The sequence below is a fragment of the Orcinus orca genome, chromosome 6, assembly GCF_937001465.1.
Source record: "Orcinus orca chromosome 6, mOrcOrc1.1, whole genome shotgun sequence".
NCBI classification, from domain to species: domain Eukaryota; kingdom Metazoa; phylum Chordata; class Mammalia; order Artiodactyla; family Delphinidae; genus Orcinus; species Orcinus orca.
The window spans coordinates 17,086,733-17,114,351 of NC_064564.1; the positions used below are offsets into that span (position 1 = coordinate 17,086,733).

A 27,619-nucleotide genomic window follows, 5' to 3' on the forward strand; every position below is an offset into this window, starting at 1 on the left:
TTCTCTCTTTCTAGCCCATCTTCTTTTCTGAATCACTAGAATAATTTGAAACTCCCTATATGTGTCATTGGTACAATGTTAAGTAGCATCTAGATTTCAATGACCATTATTTGTCATGGTCAGGACTTTATTGAGGATGGAGTTGGTGAGGCACTTAGGCTCTCAGTGGTTCCTCACTAGGAAGATTCAAGGACACAGCCCAATGAGTACATTCTGTTTGTTTCTGGCCGACTTTCCTTGTCAAGTGAGCTAAAGGTCAACTATTTATTAAGGTGGAGCAACAGCGAGGTGAGCCTTGGCTGAGTCATAGGTTGGGAGTTGGAGCACCTTGAAGCTGGTGATGGTTGGGTCCAAGTAAATTTGATTTATTTCCCACTGTTGCTGTTTTCAAAAGCATGAGGACGACAGGGAGAGGAGATGAGAATCAAGAGGAGAGAAAGCAGGGGAGGAGAAAGGGAAAAAGGTAAGGAGGAAAGAGAGACAAGAAGGAAACAGAACTGTCTGAGTGCCCTTTGTACGCCAGGAGCCATCTTATGCATCTCACACTATTATCTTGTTTGTTCCTTAAAACCATCCTGTGGAGCAGCTATGACTCATGTTTGTCCAATATCTGTTTTGGGCCACACGCTGTGCTGTAGGCGTGGTGATGTCATGATGAATACTTCCTTCACATCTGCCTGAACATGAGGAGTTGACAGTCTAGTAGGGGATTCTGATGTTGAGATAGTTTCCATTCAGGGGCCTTGGGTATGTATAAAGGACAATGAAGGTTTTTTAGGTGGGAGTAATCTATGCCACCTGGGGAAGGAGGTCTGGAAAGAATAAGGTGAATGTGGGGAGGGCCTTCTAGGTGGAGGGAGCAGTATATGCAGACTCATGAAGGCGTAGAAGATCGTTATGTGGCTGGAACGCAAGGAGTGAGGAGAGGAGTGGTTTGATCATGGTGGGCCTTCTAGGCCCACCCAACAAGTTTGGGTTTCATCCTGAGGGGGAGATACCTTAGCAGAGAAGTAAGTTGATGAAATTTGTCTTTTAGGTAAGTTCCTTTGACAGTATTGCAGAGAAGGAGTTGGAAGGAGTTGAGGGTGAAGCCTGGGAGACCCCAGAGAGGATAAAAACAGTCTAGATGCAGGGTGATAAATACCTAAACAGGACATTGATGGTGAGAAAAAGCCATGGACTCAATCAAGTAAATACTATAACATAATAGAATGTAATGATTGATTGGATGACGGAGGGGAGGATGAGGGAAATTGAGGATAACCTCGAGCTACTGGGTAGGGTGATTGGGATCTTGATAGGTCCGCCACCTAGTGCTGGAAATTAGTGTTAGAGATCGGTCCGGGCAAACACCCCTTTCTGCCTCACTATTGAAGTTGCCAAGGAAGCAGCAGCAGCAAACTCGTTCCTGTTGGAACCAGTGTTGGGGATGGAGCATGCAGATGAGGGTCTCTCTCCTCCTCTTCTGAATCCAAATATTGGAGTCCCAATATAGATGTGGGAGAAAGCTGGCCAAGTCAACTTGCCCATCCAGCCATAGGCACAAGTGAGGTAGAAAAGCAAGAGAGGGGAAGAATACACAGACTTTTAATTTATAGTAATTTCAGGCCACCAGTAAACGTGGCTCAGTCTATGTCTTGGATTGAGATCAATCTGTTTTACAGCTCTTCCACTTTGAGTGGGGTGGATGGAAAAGTAGGAGGTAAATGAAAAAAAAAAGGGGCAAAAATTTCCTTTCTATGTATCCTGGAGAAGAAATATAGAAGGAGAAATAGGCTTGGGACAGGGAGATGATAATCATTTCATTTTTGACATGCTGAGTCTAAGATGACTCTAGAAAATCCAGGTGGTTACGTACAATACAAAGTCAAAAATAGGATTCTGGAGTTCAGGAGGGAGTTCTGGGCTAGAGTAATGGGTTATGGCATTTTCAACAAATGGTAAAGTCTTGTCTGTGGTTGACAACAGGGCACAAAGAATGACAAGCATTGGGAACACTGGGAATTAAGGGACAAGTGAGGAAAATGAGCTCATGATGGTGAGTGATGAGAAATTAATAGTTAGGAGGAAAACCTGGGGAGTGTGAGGTCTGGGAAGCTACAGGAAGAAAGTGTCTCTAGAAAGGCTTATTAATAAGGTATAAGGACAGGTAAGGAGAATGACCTGAGACAGCTACAAAGAGAAACTGGAGAGAGAGAAGAAGCAGGATGAGTAAAAGGAAAGCATTTTCCAGCTGCCCCGAGAGTACACCTGAGAATGGAAACACCATCCATCATTAATCATGGAGCCCGTTTCCATGGAAATGCCACTTTCTTCAGCAATGGTCTGTAGTCAGGTTACAGCATTGGCCCAGGATTGGGGATCTGATGGGTGGATGTGGTGAAAGGACAAAGGGACTGGAGCTGAAAATGATGGGTTCAAGTTTAAAGGAAAGGAACAAGTTTCAGGTGAGCTTGAGAGACTGTATCTAACTGCAGGGTTCCAGAGACTCTCCTGGGATCTCTGTAGAATAAAAGAGTAGACTTAGAAGAAGAGAGGTAGTGGAAAGCAGGAAGGCGAGGAGATGGTGGGTGTAGACCGAAGTGTTAGAGTTTAAGGTTTTAGAGGCAGAACCGTTCCTCATGATGACAAGGGCCACCACTGGCCATGGGAGTAGATTGCAGATGGGAAAGGGAGTTGGCAGTTTATTGCCATTGAGGTTAAGGGATTAAGAGGCTATGGTGTTAGATGTGCTGCCCATGTGTATATTGAATTCATTTAAGGTGATGGCAGGTGCTAAGGTGGAGAGGAAGACAACCAGGGGTCAAAGTGCCCAAGGAATGTAGAAGCATGATACTCACTTTAGTAATTACTAATGAGAAGGGTGAAAGGAGGACTAATAAAATGGCCTGAACTTCAAAAAAAGGGATTTGGTATAAGGAGGTAAACATAATATCCTGGTAACATTATTAGAGAATTAAGAGAATGCTAGTACTACCTCTGGTGTCCATATAGAACCTAAAAAGGGTTCTAAGGAATTGAATATTTTTAGGGAAGAAACAGGCTTCAAGAAGTCAAGGACATAGAGAGAGAATTATAGAAGGATAATGTCATTCTGAAGGTTGCATATATTGCATTTGGTATTTTCTGTTTCATGGACTCTCTTCTACTATTTACCATTCATACATCGTTTAAATTACTATAACTCTATAATAGAATTTAATTTCTGGTGTTTCAAGTCCAACTTTGCTGCTCCTTTTATCCCTCCAAAATTTTGCAGCTATTTTCACTTAGTAAAATTATTCCCCTGTCATTCTGATGAGAAATTATATTAAATGTATACTTGGGTATAAGTGATACCCTCACCTTTTGTTGTAGGTCAAGTTTCCTGGGAAGATGAACTTGGAGAAGGAGATGCAGGTGCAGTATGTTTATTAGGGAGTATTCTGAGGGTCAGTACCTATTGGGCATGAAAGAAGTGGGATTGGGCAGAGGAGGGGGTTGAACTGTAGTGAAGTCATGACAAAGGCCTCCGCTGACCCCAGGGGAGCTCTTGAGCGAGGATGGAACTTCATAGTTGTCCCATATTGAGACCAGTGGACCAGGCCTTTGTAAAACTTCCTACCTCACCACTGACCAGTCATTAGAGGAGAACTACCCCAGGAGAGCAGGTGGCTTTCGTCAGTTGAGGGAAATTCCTGGAGAACAGCACAGCTAAGAGCCATCAGTAGCCCATGCTCTCAGCAGCTCAGGGAATAAGTGCCTTGTTCCCTAAGTGGGAAACCTGGATGGTACATCATGGCATCTGCTACAACAAAACGGGAACATACTGTGTCTCCTCACTTATTCAAATCTGCTTTTTTCCAAAGATGTTCAAAGATTCCAAACATCATAAAGACAGTTTTTTTTCATACACTGCCCACCACACTGCTTGTTACATTTATTATAGGTTATTTCATATTTTGTGTTGGAATGTTGAATGAGACATTTTCCCATTGTATTCTCTAGCTGGTTATTCCTACTGTGTAAAAACAGTGTACATGGGTTACTGTATTTATTTATTTATATTTTTTCAGCTTTATTGAGGCATAATTGATACACAATGAATTGCATGTACTGAAAGTGATACATGGGAATTCACTGGTGGTCCAATGGTTAGGACTCCATACATTCACTGCCTAGGGCCCAAGTTCAATCCCTGGTCGGGGCACTAAGATCCCGCAAGTTGCACGGCCAAAAGAAAAAAAAAAGTGATGCTTAGATGAGTTTTGACATAAGTATACATTTATAAAAACCTCTCCACAATTACCACCCCCAAAAGCTTCCTTATATGTCCCTTTGTCTTCCACTGGCCCAAGGCAACCACTCATCTGCTTTCTGGCACTATAGTTTGCATTTTCTAGAATTTTAAATTAATGGAATCCTACAGTATGTACCCTTTCTTGCTTGTCTGCTCAGCATTATTATTTGGAAATTCATCCATGTTGTTTTGTGTATCAATAGTTCGTTTCTTCTTATTGCTATCTAGTATTCTATCATGTGGATAGACCACAATCTGTTTATCCATTTACCTGCTGGTGGAAATTTGCTTATTGTTCTCAGTTTTTGGCAATTACACATAAAGGTGCTATGAATATCTACGTACAAGTCTTTGTGTGGACACGTGATTTCTTTTCTCCTGAGTAAATATCTACAAATGGAATGGCTGGGTCCTGTGGGAGGGATGTGTTTAACTTTTTTAGCAAACTGTCCAACAGTTTTCCAAACAATTTTCAAAATGATCGTGTCATTTTACATTCCCACTAGTGGTAAATGAGAGCTCCAGTTCTACCATAACCTTTGCCAATCTTCAGTGTGGTTTAAATTTTAGCCATTCTAATAGGTATGGATTCGTATATTATTGTGGTTTTAGTTTGTGTTTCCTTAGTGGCCAATGATGTTGAAAAACTTCTCATGTATTTATTGTATTTATTTTTACCAGATAGCCAACTGAACTGTCTATTTCTAAAATACCTTTATTGAATTAATTGGATTTTCTAGGTCCACAAATAAATCACATGCAAGTAATGATATTTATTTCCTTCAATAATGATGTCCCAATTCCTTTTTTTCTTTGTCTGATTTCATTGGTGACAACATAAATAATAGTAGTATCTTTGTCTTTTCCCTGACTCTGACAGAGTCAGTTTCATATTAAAAGTTGATATTTACTGAGCTTCCCTGGTGGCGCAGTGGTTGAGAGTCTGCCTGCCGATGCAGGGGATACGGGTTCGTGCCCTGGTCCGGGAAGATCCCACATGCCGCGGAGCGGCTGGGCCCGTGAGCCGTGGCCGCTGAGCCTGCGAGTCCAGAGCCTGTGCTCCGCAACGGGAGAGGCCACAGCAGTGAAAGGCCCGCGTACCGCAAAAAAAAAAAAAAAAAAAAAGTTGATATTTACATTAGAACGTTTAATTCTTTACATATACTTGTATTCCATCTTTATTTGCTAAGATTATGTTAAGAAGTTTACCTTTACAATTATTTAAATAATTACATAAGTTTCTCTTTTTCCCCTTTTAGATATAAAAATGGAATCAAACTCTATACAGTATTTTCTAATTTTTTGTGGGCTTTTATGATGAGCATCTTCCCATGCATTTAATATCATTTCATAACATTATGATTGAAGGCTGCATAATATTTTATTTTATAGAGGTACCATAATTTAGTTAGCTAGACTTCTATTATAGGACATTTAGGTTATTTATACTTTTTCTTTTGCTATTATAAATTTTGTTGAGATAACTATTCTTGTATTTAAATTTTGGTGTACATCTAGTCCTATTAACGTAGGCTAAAATTTCTAGTTTGCAATGCTACGTCAGAGTCTGAACATTTTAAGGCTTTTGATATTTACAAGGAAATCTCTCTCAAGAAAGCTAGTAGCCATTTATACGCTTACCAACATTCTAATCTGTTGCAGCAATTAGATAGATGACCAGTGCTGCCTCTGTCATTTTCGTTTGCCTTGGATTACTCTGAGTTCTTTAAATGTGTATTTATTTTTTGTTTTCTATTTTAGTGCTTTATTTCCTTTACTTTCTGTCTTCTGTTATATGTATAGTTGATCCACATTATTTGAGGATTCTGTATTTGTGAATTTACCCATTAACTGGAATTTATTTGTAACCTCAAAATCTACACACATGGCATTTTTGCAATCGTATACAGACACGTGCAAAGCAGTGGAGAATTTCAGTTGCTCGAAATACATGTTCCTTGCTGAGGTCAATCCAGGGAATGCTCTGCCTTCTTGGTTCAGCTCTGATTGTAACAAGCATCCTTTGTGTGGTCTATTAGTGCCATCAAGTTTTTGCATTTGTGTGCCTTTTGTTGGTGATTTCATCATTCAAATGGTCCCCAAGCCTATTGCTGAAGCTCTTCTAAGCACAAGAAAGCTGCGATGTGTCTTTTGGAGAAAATATGTGCAGTAGATAAGCTTTGTTCAGGCATAAGCTATATATAGTGCTGTTGACTGTAAGTTCAATGTTAGTGAATCAACAGTATATATTAAATACCTCATTTTATTATGCTTCACTTTATTGCACTTTGCAGATACCATGTTTTTTTTACAAAGTGAAGGTTTGTGGCAACCTTGCACAGTGGAGCAGGTCTACTGACACCATTTTTCCAACAGCGTTTGTTCGCTTTGTGCCTCTATGTCACATTTTGGTAATTCTTGAAATATTTCAAACTTTTTCATTATAATTATAATTGTTATGAGGGTCTGTAATCAGTGATCTTTGATGTTACTACTATAACTTGTTGAAGTATCTGCAAAGTGCAATAAAGTGAAGCACAATAAAATGAGGTATACCTGTATTTAATATATATTGTTGAAGGCTTGGTTGATAGTTAGCATTTTTTAGCAATGAAACATTTTTCAATCAAGGTGGGCACATGGTTTTTTAGAGATTATGCTATTGTACACTTAATAGACAACAGGAGAGTGTATCCATGTCTGTTATATGCACTGAGAAACCAAAAAATTCATGTGACTTGCCTTATTGAGATAATGGCTTTATTACGGTGGTCTGGAATCAAACATACAATATCTCCTAGGTGTGCTTGTAAAGTGTCTTTAAACAGAAAACATAGAAAATAAAGTTGTGTATTGACCAGTTGATGAAAATGTTGTGTCCAGAAACTCAAAGGAACATAACCCTGTATTTCCCGTAGGAGCAATGGCTCAGCGTTTGGTAATTCAGTGCTCAGGGGGGCTTTATAGACTATAACTATTGTATATAATGAGAATTGACTGTACTATGTTTTCTGTGGTTTTCCTTCAGTGATTTAGAAGATTTGCTTCAGCTCATCATCATCTTCACTTCCTTCTGAACACTTGCTTCTCAGAATCCCTTACCATCAGGCTTCCAGTTTAGGTTCTGCCAGTGAGAAGTACCCGTGTGAGATTAAGACGGTGGAAGAGAAGAAGGTACGTCTTCCTCCTCCAGCAGGATAGACAGACACATGGGCAGATGGTGGCGTCCTGGTTTCTGTGTCACACGAGGGCTGCAGCAGCTTCACAGTGAGATCTCACATGGTGCCTGCTTTGGTGCTTCAGGGAGCTGAGTTGATTGAATGGCAACTTCCTGCAACTTCTACATAGAATTTCCCAACACTCAACCAGTTTTCCCTGACCTCTGCTTGCTTAGATCTTCCAGCCATTCTGTAAGCACCCAGTTCCCTGTATTGCATTCCTCATTTGAGATACTAGTTTCTGTTTTCTTGACTGAAGCCTGACTAATACAGTATTGATACTAGACAAGGTGTGCCTTCTCTGTGAAGGAAGAAGGAAGCACAATTATTTTGATGACCAGAGTGCTGGTGCCAAGCAGAATCCACACGCTCTTTTTTTATTGAGCACACAGCTAAGCGATGTGTGCTTACTTTTCTTACTCACTTTCCTTGCATCTAGGTGGGGCCTTGTGAGAAGAACCCTTCCCTACTCCCTCCCCACTGCCTGCACTGGAGCCATAAGCAAGAAATACATTTTACTCTGATATATCACTAAGATTGAGGGATTTTTTTCTTTCTTTTTTTGGCCCCAATATGTGGATCTTAGTTCCCCGGCCAGGGATTGAACCCAGGCCACGGCAGTGAAAGCAGCAAGTCCTAACCATTGGACCGCCAGGGAATTCCCAGATTGAAGGATTCTTTGTTTTAGCAGTTAGCCTACTCTAATACAAATGGTATTTTTTTTTTTTTTTAACTTTTTGGCTGTGTTGGGTCTTCGTTGCTGCACAGGGCCTTTCTCTAGTTGCGGCGAGCAGGGGCTACTCTTCGTTGTGGTGCACGGGCTTCTCACTGCGGTGGCTTCTCTTGTTGTGGAGCATGGGCTCTACGCATGCAGGCTTCAATAGTTGTGGCACGCAGGCTCAGTAGTTGTGGCTCGTGGGCTTAGTTGCCTCATGGCATGTGGGATCTTCCCAGACCAGGGCTCGAACCTGTGTCCCCTGAATTGGCAGACTGATTCTTAACCACTGCACCACTAGGGAAGTCCCCTACAAATGGTATTTTAATATCGTACTGGTGCCTACTTCCTATATCTCTAAAAATATCCTTCACTCATAATTCTATTATCACCAATGACAAGAATAAAACAGTACTTATTGATTCCCTCCTAAGTAAGATGAAAAACTCACCATGCTTTTACTTCCATCTACTTTCACTCCTACCTGTCTTTGTTGGTATAATCTGGAATTGCATTGAGGTTATAATTAATTATTTTTTTGACATTTGCATTCTATCTTATAATCACATTTTCAATAATTATTAGGCTTTATTCAACACAGAACAGGTTTTAATGTTCACTAGCCATTCTTTCACAGCACAAATTAACCCTGTTGAGTTCTTTATTTGCTGTATGTGTTGGTTTCTGTAAAAAGCCTTTTGGTACCTGACTTAAGAAAGATCTATAGAGAAGATACACTTTCTGAGTCCTTGAATAGCTGAGACAATGTGTCTTGGTTGTTTTTGATACAGGAATTGACTGAGTCCATAATCTTGATTAACTACCTTATTCCCTCAAAACTGTAATAGTTGGCACATGTTCTTTATCATTTAAGGTGGTTTTATGGGAAAAGTTTGAAGTAGATGGGCTTGCTTTGCTTTTAGGTTACATTTCCCTCCTCCTCAAATGTTTTATAAGTTCTTTATTCTGTCATCTTGATATTTACCAATTCTACCACATGTACCTCTAGGTGGGTTTTTTGTCATTAACTTTGCTTGGTACCTATAGGTGGGTTTTTTGTCATTACCTATAGGTAGGTTTTTTGTCATTAACTTTGCTTGGTACTCAGTGAGGCCCTTTGAAATGTTGATACTTTTGCCAGATACACTGCTAAGTGCTCTGTATGTATGACATTATGACAACCCTATGACGAGATAGCTATTACCCCTCCCAATTTGCAGATGATGAAACTGAGGTTCAAGGACTCATAAGAGAAAAAAGTCTGGACCTGCCGAAGAGGCAAGAGACTTTTTCTTCCCTCTTTGTTTCCTGGTGCGCGAGGAGAGGGGATTAAGAACGCTGCTTGAGAGAGCTCCAGGGACGGGCGCGAGCCGCGGCTAAAAGTGCGGAGCCCAGAGACAGACATGAGACGCTAAGGCCGCTGCTGCCGCCACCAGGAGGCCTGTGTGCGAACACAGGTCACTAGCCACACGCCCTTCCGGGGAGCCTGTGCAGCCCGCCACTGCCAGGGTCCCGGGATCCAGGGACAACTCGCCCGGGAGATCGCACGGCGCGCCTCAGGCTGCAACGTCACGCCGGCCTCTGCCGCTGCAGGCCCGCCCCACACTCCGTGACCCTCCCTACCCCCCGGCCTGAGTGAGCCAGAGCCTCCGAATCAGCGGCTCCTTTAACCCCGTCCTGTCTGAGCAAAGAACAGACGCCCTCTGGCGACCTACACGCACAGGCGGGACCAAATCCAAAGCTGAGCCCCTGGGAGCTGTGAGAACAAAGAAGAGAAAGGGAAATCTCTCCCAGCAGCCTCAGAAGCAGCGGATTAAAGCTCCACAATCAACTTGATATACCCTGCATCTGTGGAATACCTGAATAGTCAACGAATCATCCCAAATTAAGGAGCCCTGTGGATGAAAGGCTCTTGGTGCTGCAGCCAGGAGTCAGTGCTGTGCCTCTGAGGTGGGAGAGCCAACTTCAGGACACTGGTCTACAAGAGGCCTCCCAGCTGCACATAATATCAAACAGCAAAAATCTCCGAGAGATCTCCATCTCAACGCCAGCACCCAGCTTCACTCAACGACCAGCAAGCTACAGTGCTGGACATCCTATGCCAAACAACTAGCAAGACAGGAACACAACCCCACCCATTAGCAGAGAGGCTGCCCAAAATCATAAGTCTACAGACACCCCAAAACACACCACCAGACGTGGACCTGCCCACCAGAAAGACAAGATCCAGCCTCATCCACCAGAACACAGGCACTAGTACCCTCCACCAGGAAGCCGACACAACCCACTGAACCAACCTTAGCCACTGGGGACAGACACAAAAAACAACAGGAACTACGAACCTTCAGCCTGCAAAAAAGGAGACCACAAACACAGTAAGATAAGCAAAATGAAAAGACAGAAAAACACACAGCAGATGAAGGAGCAAGATAAAAACCCACCAGACCTAACAAATGAAGAGGAAATAGGCAGTCTACCTGAAAAAGAATTCAGAATAATGATAGTAAGGTTGATCCGAAATCTTGGAGATAGAATGGACAATAGAATGGACAAAATGCAAGAATCAGTTAACAAGGACCTAGAAGAACTAAAGATGAAACAGGCAACGATGAACAACACAATAAATGAAATTAAAAGTACTCTAGATGGGATCAATAGCAGAATAACTGAGGCAGAAGAACGGATAAGTGACGTGGAAGATAAAATAGTGGAAATAACTACTGCAGAGCAGAATAAAGAAAAAAGAATGAAAAGAACTGAGGACAGTCTCAGAGACCTCTGGGACAACATTAAACGCACCAACATTCGAATTATAGGGGTTCCAGAAGAAGAAGAGAAAAAGAAAGGGACTGAGAAAATATTTGAAGAGATTATAGTTGAAAACTTCCCTAATATGGGAAAGGAAATAGTTAATCAAGTCCAGGAAGCACAGAGAGTCCCATACAGGATAAATCCAAGGAGAAATACGCCAAGACACATATTAATCAAACTGTCAAAAATTAAATACAAAGAAAACATATTAAAAGCAGCAAGGGAAAAACAACAAATAACACACAAGGGAATCCCCATAAGGTTAACAGCTGATCTTTCAGCAGAAACTCTGCAAGCCAGAAGGGAGTGGCAGGACATATTGAAAGTGTTGAAGGAGAAAAACCTGCAACCAAGATTACTCTACCCAGCAAGGATCTCATTCAGATTTGATGGAGAAATTAAAACCTTTACAGACAAGCAAAAGCTGAGAGAGTTCAGCACCACCAAACCAGCTCTACAACAACTGCTAAAGGAACTTCTCTAGGCAAGAAACACAAAAGAAGGAAAAGACCTACAATAACAAACCCCAAACAATTGAGAAAATGGGAATGGGAACATACATATCGCTAATTACCTTAAATGTAAATGGACTAAATGCTCCCACCAAAAGACACAGATTGGCTGAATGGATACAAAAACAAGACCCATATATTTGCTGTCTACAAGAGACCCACTTCAGACCTAGAGACACATACAGACTGAAAGTAAGGGGATGGAAAAAGGTATTTCATGCAAATGGAAACCAAAAGAAAGCTGGAGTAGCAATTCTCATATAAGTTATATATATATATATATATATATATGTAGTTTGCTTGAGTGCAGTGTTTTTTGTTTTCTGTACTGAATTCATTAGCATGGGTCGGTATAAAATTTAGCATAGGTCAATATGTAATTTGTAAACTAATAAGGTCTTAAAAGTGAGGAATTAAGTCTTTTAAATTTAATTATTTATTGTAAAGAGCAGAATAGCATACATAAACAGGTGCCTAAGGAAAACTTGTATTCTAATATGGAACTCTCATGAACACCTTTTTTTTTTTTCTTCTAACGGTATGATAGTAGGCCATTTGATTATTTTTATGGCTTTAACTTTACAACAATGAAATATTCGTAAATTTTAAAAAGTATTTTTCTTTATTTGATGCGGGTGGGATACTGGAGAAATGAAAGGTCAAACATCTATTGAGGAATCCATACTTGTCTATATATTGTGTACTTTTATTTCAAGAACTGATTTAAAATTCCTAAAAGGATGCTATAATAAGTTATTATGCCATTTTACAGACTGAATTAAGTGAATTTCAGGGAGGTATGAAACTTGCCTAAGGCTATCCAGCTACCAAGCGGTAGAAGTGAGAATTAAATCCAGGTATACCTATAAAAAAAAAAAAAAAAAAAAGAAGGCGAGGGCAGCACCAGGGTATGGGGTTGTTAGTTTTATAGGGGTGAGTAATTTCATACGCTGATGAGTGGGAGGAGTATTCCAGCTATTTTGGGGAAGGGGTGGGGATTTCTAGGAATTGAGCCACCGCCCACTTTTTGACCTTTATGGTCATCCTTGGAACTGTCGTGGCACCTGTGGGTGTGTCGCTTAGCTTGCTGATGTGTTACAATGAGTGTATACTGAGGCTCAAGGTCTAGTGGAAGTAGACTCGTCCGCCATCTTGGACCTATTTTGTTCTAATCAGTTTATGTTGTGTCCTCGGGCTATGTAATTCTTTTAAAGGTTGTGCCCTGCCCCCTTTCCTCCTGTTTCATATTGAATATATAATATTTACCAGAGTATGTTTTAATAATTAATACATGATATATTGTATAATTAATTTATATATCATATATATAATGATATCTATAGGTATTTGTTCTAATAAGTCATTAAAAATAAATGAATATTCTTTTTCTTTCATAAAAAAAATATATAAACATTTTTCTATGTCAATAAATATCCCCCTCCATATAAAAAAAAAAAAAAAAAAAAAAGACTCATAAGAGGTCCAACAACAGAACTGAGATAGGAACTTAGGTCTACTTCACTCCAGGATCTGAGGTTTTAGTCACTATACCATGCAATTTCTTTCAAAGGAAAAAAACTCTTTTATTGTATAATATCTAGCATTCTGCTTTTGTTCCCACAGTTCCTGATTCTTTTTCAGAGATAAGACATAATAATCGCCCATATAGTTTAGTCTCTTGTTTAGTCTTTATATCTGCTAGTTTTCATTTTGTCATCCTTTTCTTTTATGTTATCATAGAGCTTAGCAAAATGATTCTTACTTTAAGATTGAGATATAATCAACCCACAACGTATTAGTTACAGGTGTACAACATAATGATTCTATATTTAAATATATTGTGAAATGATCGCCATAATAAGTGTAGTTAACATCCATCACCAGAGTTACAAATTTTCTGCTTTTTTTAAACTTTTAGAACCTACTCTCTTAGGCAAACATTATTTATATTTGGATTATGTTTTCTTCACTTTTTGCCTGCTCTTTCCTGATTCTAATGCAGATTTAATCTTTTAAATTGAATATTTAACTTTTCATTTTTCCCTCCCCATCAATTTCCTTTTCTATTTCTCTACCTTTTAGCCAGATCCACTGACATCTCAATTCCTCTTAGTTTTTGCTAAAATCTTGTTTTACAGTCTGTTTTCTAGCATTTTCTCCTGTCTCTGTATTATACAGTGCTCCAGAGTCTGCTCTTCCTCTGCATCTTGGAGTACTGTGCTCTCCATCTTTTATGTCTCAGGATATTTTCATAGATACCGTGGAGCTTGTAGTCCCTTCAATGGCCCATTAAAGGCGGGAGGTCTGCCCAGTGCCCTTAGTTTCCCGTAAACAATCAGAATGGATGCTATTAGAATACTCCTCTCAAATCTCATGGTAGGATCCTGTCAACATAAGTTTACATTACTGGTTTAGCAGTACCTTATTCTGAGGGCGAAATAAAGACAGTTGATATAGAGGTTGGTGTGGGACATGAAGGGAAGATTTCATTTTGTGCCATTTCTTTTGTCACAGGGTCATCTTTTGGACCTGGCTCTCTGTTTAGGCCAGCCTCAATACCTGCAGTTTTACTTGGTGAGTTTGTGATGCTGCGCTCTTGGAAGCAGAACATGAGCCATTGGCGTGGATAGTGGGGGCAGCAGGACAGACCATTTGTGGTAGGTGGTAGCTGATCTCCTATTTCACATTATTACCCGGAGAATTGGGGCTATGCCTTCCTCATACAGAAGAATAGCACTGGGACCCAGACAGCTGGTCCTAAGCATAACAGAATCCTACCCCCTCCAGCAATGGCTCAGCCAGGACGGGCCCACACAGCTTCAGAACAGTCGGTTTAATGGCTCTGCAGCCACTCCCATGCCAGCAAACAACAGGGTGATACTGTGACCTCTAAGATTTGGAGCTCATGCCAGATGGTGTATTATGGCTCCACCCCGGGACTCCCATTTCTAGTGTGTCACCCCTCCTCCCTCTACAGGACCCAGCCCCAGCCAGTCATAGGATGCTGTTGAGCTATCAGATGAATTTAATTGAAGCTGGAGAAGTACAACTTCCTACCCCACCTGTGTTGTGTCTTTATAATACAACATGGTTATCTGTGAGGAATGCAGACATTCCCCAGCCTAGAATGGAATTCACATCTCTCTCTCTCTTCCTGTTTCATTCCTTCTGTCACCTACATTCCTGACCTGCCGAATGCTTATTGGACTTAACCACTCTTAATTAGCATTGCAAATGGTAGTCATGTTGATGGTGAAGGAGGAGGCACTGGTACCCTTGCTCCCAAATGCCAGAACCCTTGGCCTGATGTTGGCATCTGCAGCATGGACAGCAACACTGGCCCAGGATGTCTTTTGTTTGCCCTGTTATTTATTTATTTTTTATCGTATAGTTTCTTTTTCTTTGCATTTTATTTATTTTTGTATACAGCAGGTTCTTATTAGTTATCCATTTTATACATATCAGTGTATATATGTCAATCCCAATCTCCCTTTTAGATCCACTCTCTACTGCGCGCTATGGCCGGGGGTGGGGAGGCAGTTGAGCCACGTGGTCTCCTTCAGTGGCGTGCTGGAGCCTCAAAAGCTGATTATGTGCATCTGTTCCTAGCTCCATGTTTGGTGACCATGGCAGGAGTATTTACACCATGGAAATCATCAAACACTACCAATAAGCACACACACACACAGAGTTCAGAGCTTGTTGTTAAATGTTTATTGACCAGCACACCACTGTGGCTATACCAGAATACAGATAGACTCCCTTGCCCTTTGGCTTCTGGTTGGGTTTGGCAATTGGGAGGCCCCTGCAGGGGACTGAAGGATGAGAAGAGAGCGTGGTCAGAGTATCCTTTCTCCTGCCTCCATTCCTCACAGGTTCCCACAGATTGGCTGCATCCCTTTACAAAGGTGATAGCTGCTGTCAGGCACCCACTCCATGCATGTACCTCTCTAGAATCCAGATATTTCTTCTCCTTCCCTCTTCCAGTCTCTGAGTGGTACTGGCTCCAGGTAATGGATCATCTCTCTCTGGCTTCCATATACCAAGAGTGCCCTCATTATACTCTCCTCTAATAAGCCATTGGAGTGTGGGTCACTTGTTCCTCCTGTGACCCTGACTAATAGGGAACCTAAATCACATTGCTGTGCAGAGCTGCTTACTTGTTTCCTGGGTGCATCCCTGGGGCTCCGTTTACATAGCAGTTTCCAGGAGCAGTGGTTTTCAAACTCTTTAGAGCCTTGCTTGGGATGTTTTCTTCCAATGAAATCTTACCTCAGGACTCAACATACATATCCTCCTTGACTTACAACATGGTTACATCCTGGTAAACACATGGTAAGTTGAAAATATAGTAGGTCAAAAATGCATTTAATACACCTAACTTACTAGACATCCTAGCTTAGCCCAGCCTACCTTAAACATGCTCAGAACACTTACCTTAGCCTACAGTTTGGCAAAATCACCTAACACAAAGCCTATTTTATAATAAAGTGTTGACTATCTCATGTAATTTATTGAATACTGCACTGAGAGTGAAAAATAGGATGGTTGTAAGTGTATCAGTTGTTTACCCTCATGATCGCATGGCTGACTAAAAGCTGTGGCTTGCTGGCTGCCCAGCATCACAGAAAAGTATGGTGCCACATATATACAATGGAATATTATTCAGCCATGAAAAGAAATGAAACTGAGTTATTTGTAGTGAGGTGGATGGACCTAGAGATTGTCATACAGAGTGAAGTAAGTCAGAAAGAGAAAAACAAATACCGTATGCTAACACATATATATGGAATCTAAAAAAAAAAAAAAGGTTCTGAAGAACATAGGGGCAGGACAGGAATAAAGATGCAAACATAGAGAATGGACTTGAGGACATGGGGAGGGGGAAGGGTAAGCTGCGACGAAGTGAGAGAGTGGCATGGACATATATACACTACCAAATGTAAAATAGATAGCTGGTGGGAAGCAGCCGCATAGCACAGGGAGATCAGCTTGGTGCTTTGTGACCACCTAGAGGGGTGGGATAGGGAGGGTGGGAGGGAGACGTAAGAGGGAGGAGATATGGAGACATATGTGTATATATAGCTGATTCACTTTGTTATACAGCAGAAACTAACACACCATTGTAAAGCAATTATACTCCAATAAAGATGTTTAAAAAAAAAGAAAGAGGGCTTCCCTGGTGGCGCAGTGGTTGAGAATCTGCCTGCCAATGCAGGGGACACGGGTTCGAGCCCTGGTCTGGGAGGATCCCACATGCGGCGGAGCAACTGGGCCCGTGAGCCACAATTACTGAGCCTGTGCGTCTGGAACCTGTGCTCCGCAACAAGAGAGGCCGCGATAGTGAGAGGCCTGTGCACCGCAATGAAGAGTGGCCCCCGCTTGCCACAACTAGAGAAAGCCCTCGCACAGAAACGAAGACCCAACACAGCCATAAATAAATAATAATTTAAAAAAAAAAATAAAGAAAAGAAAATTATGGTGCCACACGTCCCTAGCCAGGAAGAGCTGAAAATTCAAAATCTTAAGTATGGTTTCTACTGAGTGCGTATTGCTTCTGCAGCATCATTAAGCGCGAAAAATTGTTAAGTCGGGGACTCCGTCTCTAGACATTAGATAAATAAAGATTCCTGCCTTAAGTGGGGCAAAGGGCTACCTGCTCACCATCCTCCACCGTCATCTCCCACGGCCACCATGGATATGGATACCCTTCACAGGAACCTGCGAGGACCCAAGAAGCACAATTTAAATACCACATTCCTAAAAGAGAGAGAGCATAGCTTGTATTTCCTGGGCACCTAGAGAGATGGGGGTAAACCGCAGGCTTATTTTCAAGCTACCATCTATAGAGCACTTAACTGCATGCCGGACCTGTTCTAAGTGTTTTACATTGGTTAGTTCACTTAATCCTTACAGCAACCCTGGAGAAGTAAGTATCTTTATTACCCACCTTGTGCCAACAAGAGGACTAAAGCAGTGTGCTTAAATCAGGATCACACCGCTAGGATAGCTAGAGAATTTAGTTCCAGAGCTTGTGGGCTTATGCACTCTGTATGTTCCCCCAAATCTCCTTTAGAGTGATGAGTGAGGAGCATTGGAATCCAGGCAGTTAGAAAAAACTCAACAGCCTCAGAATCCAGCCTGAGCAGCCCTCAGCGCCCCATTGATATCCTGGATGACTCCGCCCAACTTCCACATCTGACAGCTCAGTTATAGACAGTCCCTGACGTAGAAGGAGTTAAAGTGCTGCCCCTTGGCTATTTTAATCCCTCAGCTGGCGACACATTATGTGTTGAAATAACCAGTGAAATGATGCAAAGGCTGTTTTTTCTAAGGCTCTTAAAATTCTGATTGGTAGGGTTAATTGCTACAACCTTGGCTCTGAATATCTCCCCACTGTTCTTTCACCCCAGTCCGGATGCAGGAAGAAAGCACTGAGCTTCCCAGGCTGCTGCAGGCTTGAGGGCTGGTCTTCCCGAGAACAGGGCAAATTTGAGGACTTTGAACCACACACTCAGGGACAGAACCATCAATATCTGGAATGTTTTTTCTCTGAAATTTTGATAGCACCTCCAATCAGAAATGTAAAAAAAAAAAAAAAAAAGTAATAAAAGCCAAGCAGGAATTCCCTTGTGGTCCAGTGGTTAGGACTCTGCCCTTCCACTGCAGGGGCCACAGGTTCCATCCCTGGTCGGGGATCTCAGATCCCACATGCTGCGTGGCTTGGCAAAAAATAAAAAAAATTAAAAATTAAAGCCAAGCAAACCCCGCACAACTTGTGGGTTGTATAGAAGTCTCACATTTCTGATCTGCCATATGTGTGGGAGTGATGTCAAATGTTGTTGTTAAAAACACTTTATCCATTTCTCAATTAGGAGTCCTCAAAGATGTCAAGAGACCAAGAATATTTGAACAGTATAAAAGCCTAGTTCCTTCACCTATTTCTTCTTTCCTTGGGTAGAAAAATAAACTATTATTTGAATTATTGGGAGAAGCCGATAGGAAAGGCTTGGCTTTTATTAAAGAGCAGAAGTGAATTATTCATTCACATGAGGGTTGAAAGTACAGTCTCTGTCATACCCTAAATATCTGGAACTCTGGAGCCCAGCCTGCACGTTTCCTGGGAGCACGACTGGCTTCACAGTTTCTGGGGCTTGGTGGCAGATGAACATGGAAGGGCCCTTGCTCAAAATTACTTAGAACTTTAAGACGGCACCACCAGAGCTTCAGACTAAGTGCAGGGTTGGTCTGGGCGAGGAGCCGTTTGTGGACGTCCCTGGAGCTGGCCCTGCCTGTGTGCAGTGACCCATACTGAGTCCTGGGAGGATGGGAAAGCCTCCTTCTCTACCAATGGAGGCCCAGGAAAGAAGCAATCGTGTGCTCCAACTCACACTTAAGAAGGCTGGAGTCAGACCACTGCTCCCAATCACCCCTTCTTTCAAGCTTGTGGTGGAATAAGAATCCCATCCAAGGGCTTCCCTGGTGGTGCAGTGGTTAAGAATCCGCTTGCCAATGCAGGGGACATGGGTTTGAGCCCTGATCCGGGAAGATCCCACACGCCGTGGAGCAACTAAGCCCGTGCGCCACAACTACTGAGCCTGCGCTCTAGAGCCTGCGAGCCACAACTACTGAGCCCACGTGCCACAACTACTGAAGCTGGGGAGCCTAGAGCCCATGCTCCACAACAAGAGAGGCCACTGCAACGAGAAGCCCGCGCACCACAATGAAGAGTAGCCCCCCCTCACTGCAACTAGAGAAAGCCTGCACGCAGCAACGAAGACCCAAGGCAGCCTAAATAAATAAATAAATAAAAAATAAAGTTCTTGGTGAGGACTTCCCTGGTGGTGCAGTGGTTAAGAATCCGCCTGCCAATGCAGGGGACACGGGTTCAAGCCTTAGTCCAGGAAGATCCTACATGCCCAGGAAGATCCCACATGCCGTAGAGCAACTAAGCCTGTGCACCACAACTACTGAGCCTGCGCTCTAGAACCCGTGAGCCACAACTACTGAGCCCATGCCACAACTACTGAAGCCTGCATGCCTAGAGCCCGTGCTCCGCAACAAGAGAAGCCACCGCAATGAGAAGCCCGCGCACCACAACGAAGAGTAGCCCCTGCTCGCCGCAACTAGAGAAAGCAATGAAGACCCAACACAGCCAAAAATAAACAAATTTATTTAAAAAATCCCATCCAAGACAAAGACAAATACCATATGATATCACTTATACGTGGAATATAAAATATGACACAAATGAACCTATCTATGAAACAAACAGAATCAGAGACATAGAGAATAGACTGGTGGTGGCCAAGGGGGAGGGGTGTGAGAGAAGGTAGGAATGGGAGTTTGGGGTTAGCAGATGCAAACTGGAATATATAGGATGGATAAACAACAAGGTCCTACTGTATAGCACCGGGAACTATATTTAATATCCTGTGATAAACCATAATGGAAAAGAATATGAAAAGCAATGTATATACATGTATAAATGAGTCATTTTGCTGTACAGCAGTAATTAACATAATATTGTAATTCAACTATACTTCAATAAAAAATAAATTAAAAAAAAAAAGAATCCCATCCCCTACCCATTCAACCAGTATTTGTGTCACTATTGGATGAATCCCACTTTCTGGAATAAAGAGGAGAGAATCAGTTCATGTTACACGTACATTACTTTTTTAAAAAATACGCTTTATTTTTTAGTGTTAGGTTCACAGCAAAATTGAGAGGAAGGTACAGAGAGTTCCCATATACTTTCTGCTCTCACGTATGCACAGCTTCCCCCATTACCAACATCCCCACCAGGTGGTATATCTGTTATAACTGATGACCCTACACAGACACATCATTGTCAGCCAAAGTCTATAGTTTACATTAGGGTTTATTCTTAGGGTCATACATTCTGTAGGTTTGGAGAAATATATAATGTCATGTAACCACTATTATAGTATCACACGGAATAGTTTCACTGCCCAAAAAATCATCTGGGCTCCACCTATTCATTCCTCCTTCCTCTTTCTTTTTTCTTTTTGGCTGTGACATGTGGCTTGCGGGATCTTAGTTCCCCGACCAGGGATTGAACCTGCGCCCACAGCAGTGAAAGCACAGAGTCCTAACCACTGAACCACCAGGGAATTCCCCCTCCTTCTTCTGAATGTTTTATACATTTTGTGTGTGTGTGCCATTTGTCAGTCTGGTGAAGTCTTTGGATATTTTCTCCCAAATAAGATTTTTAATGCATAAAATACAATAATAATTGAAGTACAAAAGGGAGTCGTATACTAAAGTTACGAAAACATTTAAAAACAAAATCGTTAGTAATATATTTGCTTCTTCATTAGCACATTAAATTCCTAGACCTGACAGCAAGTCTAACACCTACTATAATTTTCAAGTAGTGATGATGGGCATACATGATCATTTGAAATATCTGCAGTGATTCTGATGTGCAATGAAAGTATTAGTGACAGAGCTACAGGGTCTACTGAATACAACTGTGGTTTTATCCATTTATTTTTGGCCCATATTCATAAGGGAAGGAAATGCTAGATCTCAGAGAGAGGATGATGAGAATAAAGCTGTGATATATATCTTTTCCCACCCAACCTCTCACGCCCCAGGCTGGTATTAAGCGCTCGTCTGTCTGCTGGGACATAGCACACCAAGTTGCTCCCCTAAGAGCTGGCCCCTACCACACGGGCATTGGCTAAGGAGCAAACCGGTAAGGGAGGGGGACGCTGGAAGGGTGGAAGGGAGAGAAGTTCTTCCGTTTCGCTCACCGTGTCTGCCAGCGTCCTGCCAACGATAGTGTTCCATCCTAGTAGCGGAAGGTGATTCTAGCAGTGGTTGGTTCCAGTTTCCAGTTGTTTCCACGCTCTCAGAACCAGCCTCCTGGTGTCCTCATGAGACACCACCCGCTGGGTACCATCCTCTTGGCTACTCAAACAAACTATCAAACACTGGATAGCTTAAAACAACAGAGATGGATTGTCTCAGGTTCTGGAGGCTGGAAGTCTGAGATGAAGGGGTGGGCAGAGCCGAGCTCCCTCTGACAGCTCCAGAGGAGAAGGTTCCCTACCTCTTCTGGCTTCTGGCGCTGCCTGCAATCTCGGTGTTCCTCAGCTCATAGATACATCATGGCTCCAGTCACGTGCGTGCCGTCTTCTCATTGTGTCTTCACATTGTCTTCCCTCCACGTATCTCTGTGTCCTCATCTCTTCTTTCTATAAGGCTATCGTCATACTAGATTAGGACCCATTCTAATGACCTCCTTTTAACTTGATTACCTCTGTAAGGACCCACTTTCCAAATAAGGTCACATTCAGAGGTCCTGGGGGTTAGGTCTCCTATATATATATATATATATTTATTTATTTATTTATTTATTTATTTATTTATTTATTTTATTTTATTTTTTTTGCGGTACGCGGGCCTCTCACTGTTGTGGCCTCTCCCGTTGCGGAGCACAGGCTCCAGACGCGCAGGCTCAGCGGCCATGGCTCACGGGCCCAGCCGCTCCGCGGCATGTGGGATCTTCCCAGACTGGGGCACAAACCCGTGTCCCCTGTATTAGCAGGCAGACTCTCAACCACTGCGACACCAGGGAAGCCCTCTAATATATATTTTTTGAGGGGACACAATTTAACCTATCACACCTCTTCTCAGGGGTCTGGGTCCCAGCTCCGTGGAAACCGTCTCCAAGCTTCTAGTTCCCCCAACCCCAGGTGGGGAGCTGTTTCCTACAGTTATCATTTCTGAGCTACCTAGTGTCTTCCAGTCCTCCAGGCTCTGATTAATCAATTCCTTACATTACATTCTCTCTGTTAAAATAACTGGTGTGGTTTCACTTTCCTGGCCAGACCTTGGCTGACTTAGAGGACCCCTGAATCTTCAGCGTGGATCCCAGGTTAAGAGGATCTGATGTCTTAAATAGATATCCAGTAATTATTTCAAGAAAGAATCAGGAATTATAAGTGAGGAAATGAGACTTCCAAAATGTATACCCTTTTGTCTCGTTTAAATGTCTCAGTTGTTCCCTTATTGTATTCTTGTGTTAGATACTAGAAAATGAGATGGACCCAGGAGTTTGTCTTCAGAGGCAGTGAGAAAGGAGGAAGCTGTGTGTGTGGGGGGCAGGGGTGGGGAGGTCTTGGGTGAGAAGCAACCCCATGGGGTAGAGAAGAGGGGCAGCATTAAGAGAAAATGAAAGTCATTGAGTCCCTGGGACTGGGGCAGGGTGGAAAAGAAGAATATAGTAGCTGGGCCTGGGAACCAGTTCTGGGAATCCCACAGGGAAAAAAGCTTTGGTGCCCTTTAACCCAGTCTCTAGAAAGCTCTCCTAGGAAAATAATCCAAAAGAAAAAATATCTAAACCCCTTGACTTTTTCCCAGCCTGTCAGGCCTGTGGGTACAGACAAGGGTCCATTAACTGATGTCCATGGTCTTTGGCATCCTGGCCCACATGCGGAACTGGACGACTTCAAGCCTCTGCTTGGAGCCTGCCAATCAGTTCTCAGAGTCCCTTGCAAGGGTCTCATACGTGCTAAGGGCCAGACCTGCTTCTGTTCTGCTCTTGCCTGTGTGTGGAAGTCCTCAGCCTGCAGGCCATGAGAGGGTGGTGCTTTGCTTCTGCCCCAGCTGTTCCACCCACATGAAAACGCTGCATCTGGGCCATTTTCATGGACATGGCAAGCTCTGCCAATGTGCCTGGCTGTCCTTTTCACATCTGGACCAGGAAGTGACACTGCTTTGCCCTGGGTCTCACAGACCTTTCATCAAAAAGACGCTTTCCCCTTCTGCCTGTTCACCTCCTCTTTACATAAGACCAGACCCAGTCCAGTCTTGGACTTCAGACACCAGTCACAAGTCCAGGCAGTCACCTGTGCTTTGACTGTCCCAGTATATCTCAGAGGTTCCCGTGACCTCCTCCTTGGGTTTGATTAATTTGCTAGAGCGGCTCACCGAACCTGGAAAACCTGTTGACTCACTAGATCACTGGTTTATTATGAAAACTTATCACTCAGCAAGAGCCACATGGAGGAGATGCATAGGACAAGAAATGGGGGAAAGGGCGTGGAGCTTCCATGACCCCTCTGAGGCCGTTCTCCCAGTATCTCCACATGTTCTCCAACCTGTATGCTCTCTGAACTCTGTCCTTTTTGGGGTTTTGTGGAGGCTTCATTACATAGGCATGATTGATTGAATCATTGGTCATTGGTAGCTGACTCAACCTCCAGCCCCTCTCCTCTCCCTGGAAATCACAAGGTAGGGCTGAAAGTTCCAACCCTCTAGTCACGTGGTTGACTCCACAGGCAACCAGCCCTCAACCCTTACAGAGGGCTGTCCAAAAGTCACCTCGTTAACATAACAAAAGGCACCTTAAGGGCTTGCATCAGGAATGGGTCAAAGGCCAAATATCTATATTGCCTATTATAGTCACGATATCACTGGCCCGTGGATAAAGATGGTCCCCTCTGCTGCTCCCTCAGTGAAACAGGGAGCATAACTCCTGCTCTGTGAGTCTTCCGGAGCCTCAAACTGGTTCATGGGTGTGAAGTTATTTCAATAGTTTGAAAGAAAGAACAAGTCTTGCTACTTTTTAAAGGACCTGCTGAAGAACTTTGGACACTGTGCTCTCAAGAAGAATGACTTTTCTAGAGACTCACTCAGAGGACTTACCAGCAGGTGCATGAACCCCTTGTTGAGGGCACTGGGGTTTGGGGTGAGAGGACCTGGATTCAAGACCCGGTTCTGCCATATTCCAGGCACGTGACTTGGGCCTCACGCTTCCTCATCTGTAGAATGGGAATAACAATAACATCTCTTACAAAGCCCTGTTGTGAAGATCAAATGAGGTGAGTGAAAGTGTAAAGAAAAAAAAAAGGCATTTGCCATTATTATAATTATTAATATCTATGTTATATATATTTATATCTATATAAATTATAGATATTATAATATTATAATTATTATATCTATGTACCTAATGATTACAAAGGTATTCATTAGGTACATAGATATAATAATTATTATATCTAATAATTAGATATAATTATTAGATTATTATATCTAATAATTATTATATATGATAATATATATATATATATGATTTTATTAATTACAATGGAGCATGGGCTAGGGTTAAAAGGGCACAGAATTGCTTCCCTGGTGGTGCAGTGGTAGAGAGTCCGCCTGCCGATGCAGGGGACGCGGGTTCGGCCCCGGTCCGGGAAGATCCCACATGCCGCGGAGCGGCTGGGCCCGTGAGCCATGGCCGCTGAGCCTGCGCGTCTGGAGCCTGTGCTCCGCAACGGGAGAGGCCACAACAGTGAGAGGCCCGCGTGCCGCAAAAACAAACAAACAAACAAGCAAGAAAGGGCACGGAAGACTGGCCCTGCACGCAAAGGTCTTGCGCACAGACAGAAAACTGTGGCCACCGGTGCTCACTGACAGGCGAGCCCCACCCAGTAAGCGCTGGGGTTGGGGGGGTGGCAGGGAGAAGGTTGAAGTTAAGGGTTCACATCAGTTCCTCCGTGGGGGAGGAACTGATATCAGAGGGCTCTTCAGGCTCCCTGTAAAGGGGTGGTAGGGGTAACAACAGGGACATTCAGTCCTGCCAATCTGCCCCAGATCCCAAACTAGATCTAGGGGCGGAGCCTCCGCAGGCAAACACGCCAGCTTCGAGTCCGGGAAAGAAGTCGGCTCCATAAGCAGCTGTCAATCAACCACAGTCATCCCAGCTCTAGGGTCTCCAAGCATCTTGGGAGAAGGCGCTGCTTCCCAAGTCTTTACACCCTTGAGATGGCATCACGCATCAGGGGAAGGGGGTGGGCTCAGCCCACCTCCGTCACTCAGATCCCGCGGTGGGAGAAATCCGGGAGAAGAGGGCTCTGGCGATGTGGTCCTCCGCCCGGCGGAAAAGTGGGGGGCCCTCTGCGTGGCCGAAGTCCGAGCCAACGGCAGGGAGGGGAGATGGAGTTTGGCAGCAACCGCCCTTGGTGGTCTGCCCGGGGAGACTCAGAACGAGCAGATTTGGGTCTCTGCGACAGCGCCCCAGCCTTGCTTCAATGGCCCTTGACTTCCCTAGCTTCTTGCCACACAGCCTGAGCTTGTTTTTCTCGCCTGTAATAAAGAGGTTGTTAAAACGACATGAAAAATCTAGTCTCGAACTTGCTAATTATTCAATAAATAGTAGCTGTCATCGGCGTGGTCACAGTCAGCAGCACTGCCGCATCATCCGTGGGTGGCTGAGTCAGACCCGCCGGACCCCGCGCGGGACCTCGACTCTTTCCAGGCGCTTTCGCTCCCCGGCCTGGGAAGGAGCTGCAAACGTCCTGCTGCCCAGGCAACGAGGAGCCCGCGCGCAGAACCGGGAGCAGACCTTGCACGCGTCCTTCTTCCCCTCGCTCCCCACGCTCCAGGTTGGTGCATCAAACACCTGGATTTCTACTGGCTTCCATGCGATCGTTCTAGTGCCCACGAGGACCGCAGGCGCTGGCTGAACTCCAACCCAGACAACCTACCTGGCTCTTACTCCCCGCATCTCAGTGGTTCTATTGGGACCACAGAGGGGCTATTGTGATGTGGTGGGAGCATTTTTATTGCAACAAAAATGGCATTTATTGGGGTTGCCAGTGATGGCAGACACCCTGCAAAGTGTGGAACAGTCCTGAATAACAAAGAACTGTGTGGCATGACTTTCAGATGTCCCTCGGGACATCCATATAAGTGAAAGACCATTTATTATTTTATCTGAGCTGGGATCTAACCCAGTTTATGTATAAACAAAACGCTTTTTTTTTTGCAAGATGTTTAAATTGTGGTAAAAAATACAGAATGTAAAATTTTACCATTTTAACCATCTTTAAGGGCACAATTAAGTGGCATTGAGTACATCTGCAATGTTGTGCAACGTCACTGCAATATAATTCCAAACCTTTTCATTACCCCAAACAGAAGCTCTCTACACATGAAGCAATATTTCCCTCTTTTCCCCGCCCCCAGCCCTTAATAACTTCTAATCTACTTTCTGTCTCTGTGAATTTGTCTATTCTAGGGACCTCATATAGGTGGAATCATACAATATCTGTTCTTTTTTTCATCACAAACTTTGCCAAGGGTTGTTCACCACATGGGAAAATTACTATCACCGGAGACTAGGCCATGCATAGTATCTGAATCATCAATAAAAGTTATATGCATCTGTCTGCATTTGTAACATTGAACATGGCTGCAAGCATTTGACACTTTAATATGCTTTCTAGTGTGATTATGTCCAAACATTCATGTATTGAAATACATTTTATTTTATTTTATTTTGCATTCCTTTTTATTCCCAAGTTAAAGCATTATGGTTTTTTAAAAATTATGTATTGGTAGCTTAAATAAGCTGTTAATATCATTTTAGGTTGGTGACGGGGTCATTACAAAATATTTATTACTAAATGGGGCTTTGGGCTTAGTGGGGCTGAGAATCAGAGACTTATACCCTACAGTTCCTGACAAATGACCAGGCATGAGGGAACGTATCCCCAGAAGTGAGGTGCTGTTGACCAACCTTGAATATGACCTGTGTTTACAACCTTACACAGCCAGCCCCACCCCTCAGATAGGAAATCCTCAAACCACTGAACCGATTGTCTCTTTGGTCACCACTGCCTGACTGTTGAGGTCTGACCAGTGCAGACCATAGGGATTTTTGCTCCTGTCCTCAGTGTTGGCCATTGTAATTACTGTTGTTCTTAGCCTTAATGATGGGCATAGGCAGCCTAAACAAATTGAGATCAGATTATTTCTCAGCAATTACCTAAAAGTGAAGCTGTATTTTCAGCATTCAACAAAATGATTGATTCCAGCACAAGTCCTGCGCATCTCATGTGTTGACCGAGAATCAGTATTGACGCTGCAAAGAACAAAACGCTTTATTTGGGGTCTTAAGAATTGCAGTTTGTGGGAGTTTCCTGGTGGCTTAGTGTTTGGGATTCGGCGCTGTCACTGCTGTGGCCTGGGTTCGATCCCTGGGGGGAATCTCACAAGCTGTGCGGCAAGCCCAAAACTTTAAAAAGAGAAAAAAATAAAAGAA

The 27,619-nt window shown here is 43.2% G+C and overlaps 1 long non-coding RNA gene across 1 annotated transcript; it reads left to right on the plus strand.

The window, feature by feature from the left end:
* Nucleotides 1-311: 311 nt before the first annotated feature.
* LOC117201637 (uncharacterized) lies at nucleotides 312-27,619 on the plus strand. The gene is made up of 4 exons (XR_007477829.1): nucleotides 312-463; nucleotides 7,308-7,453; nucleotides 14,050-14,192; nucleotides 16,754-27,619. It is a non-coding gene; the product is annotated as an uncharacterized LOC117201637 (long non-coding RNA).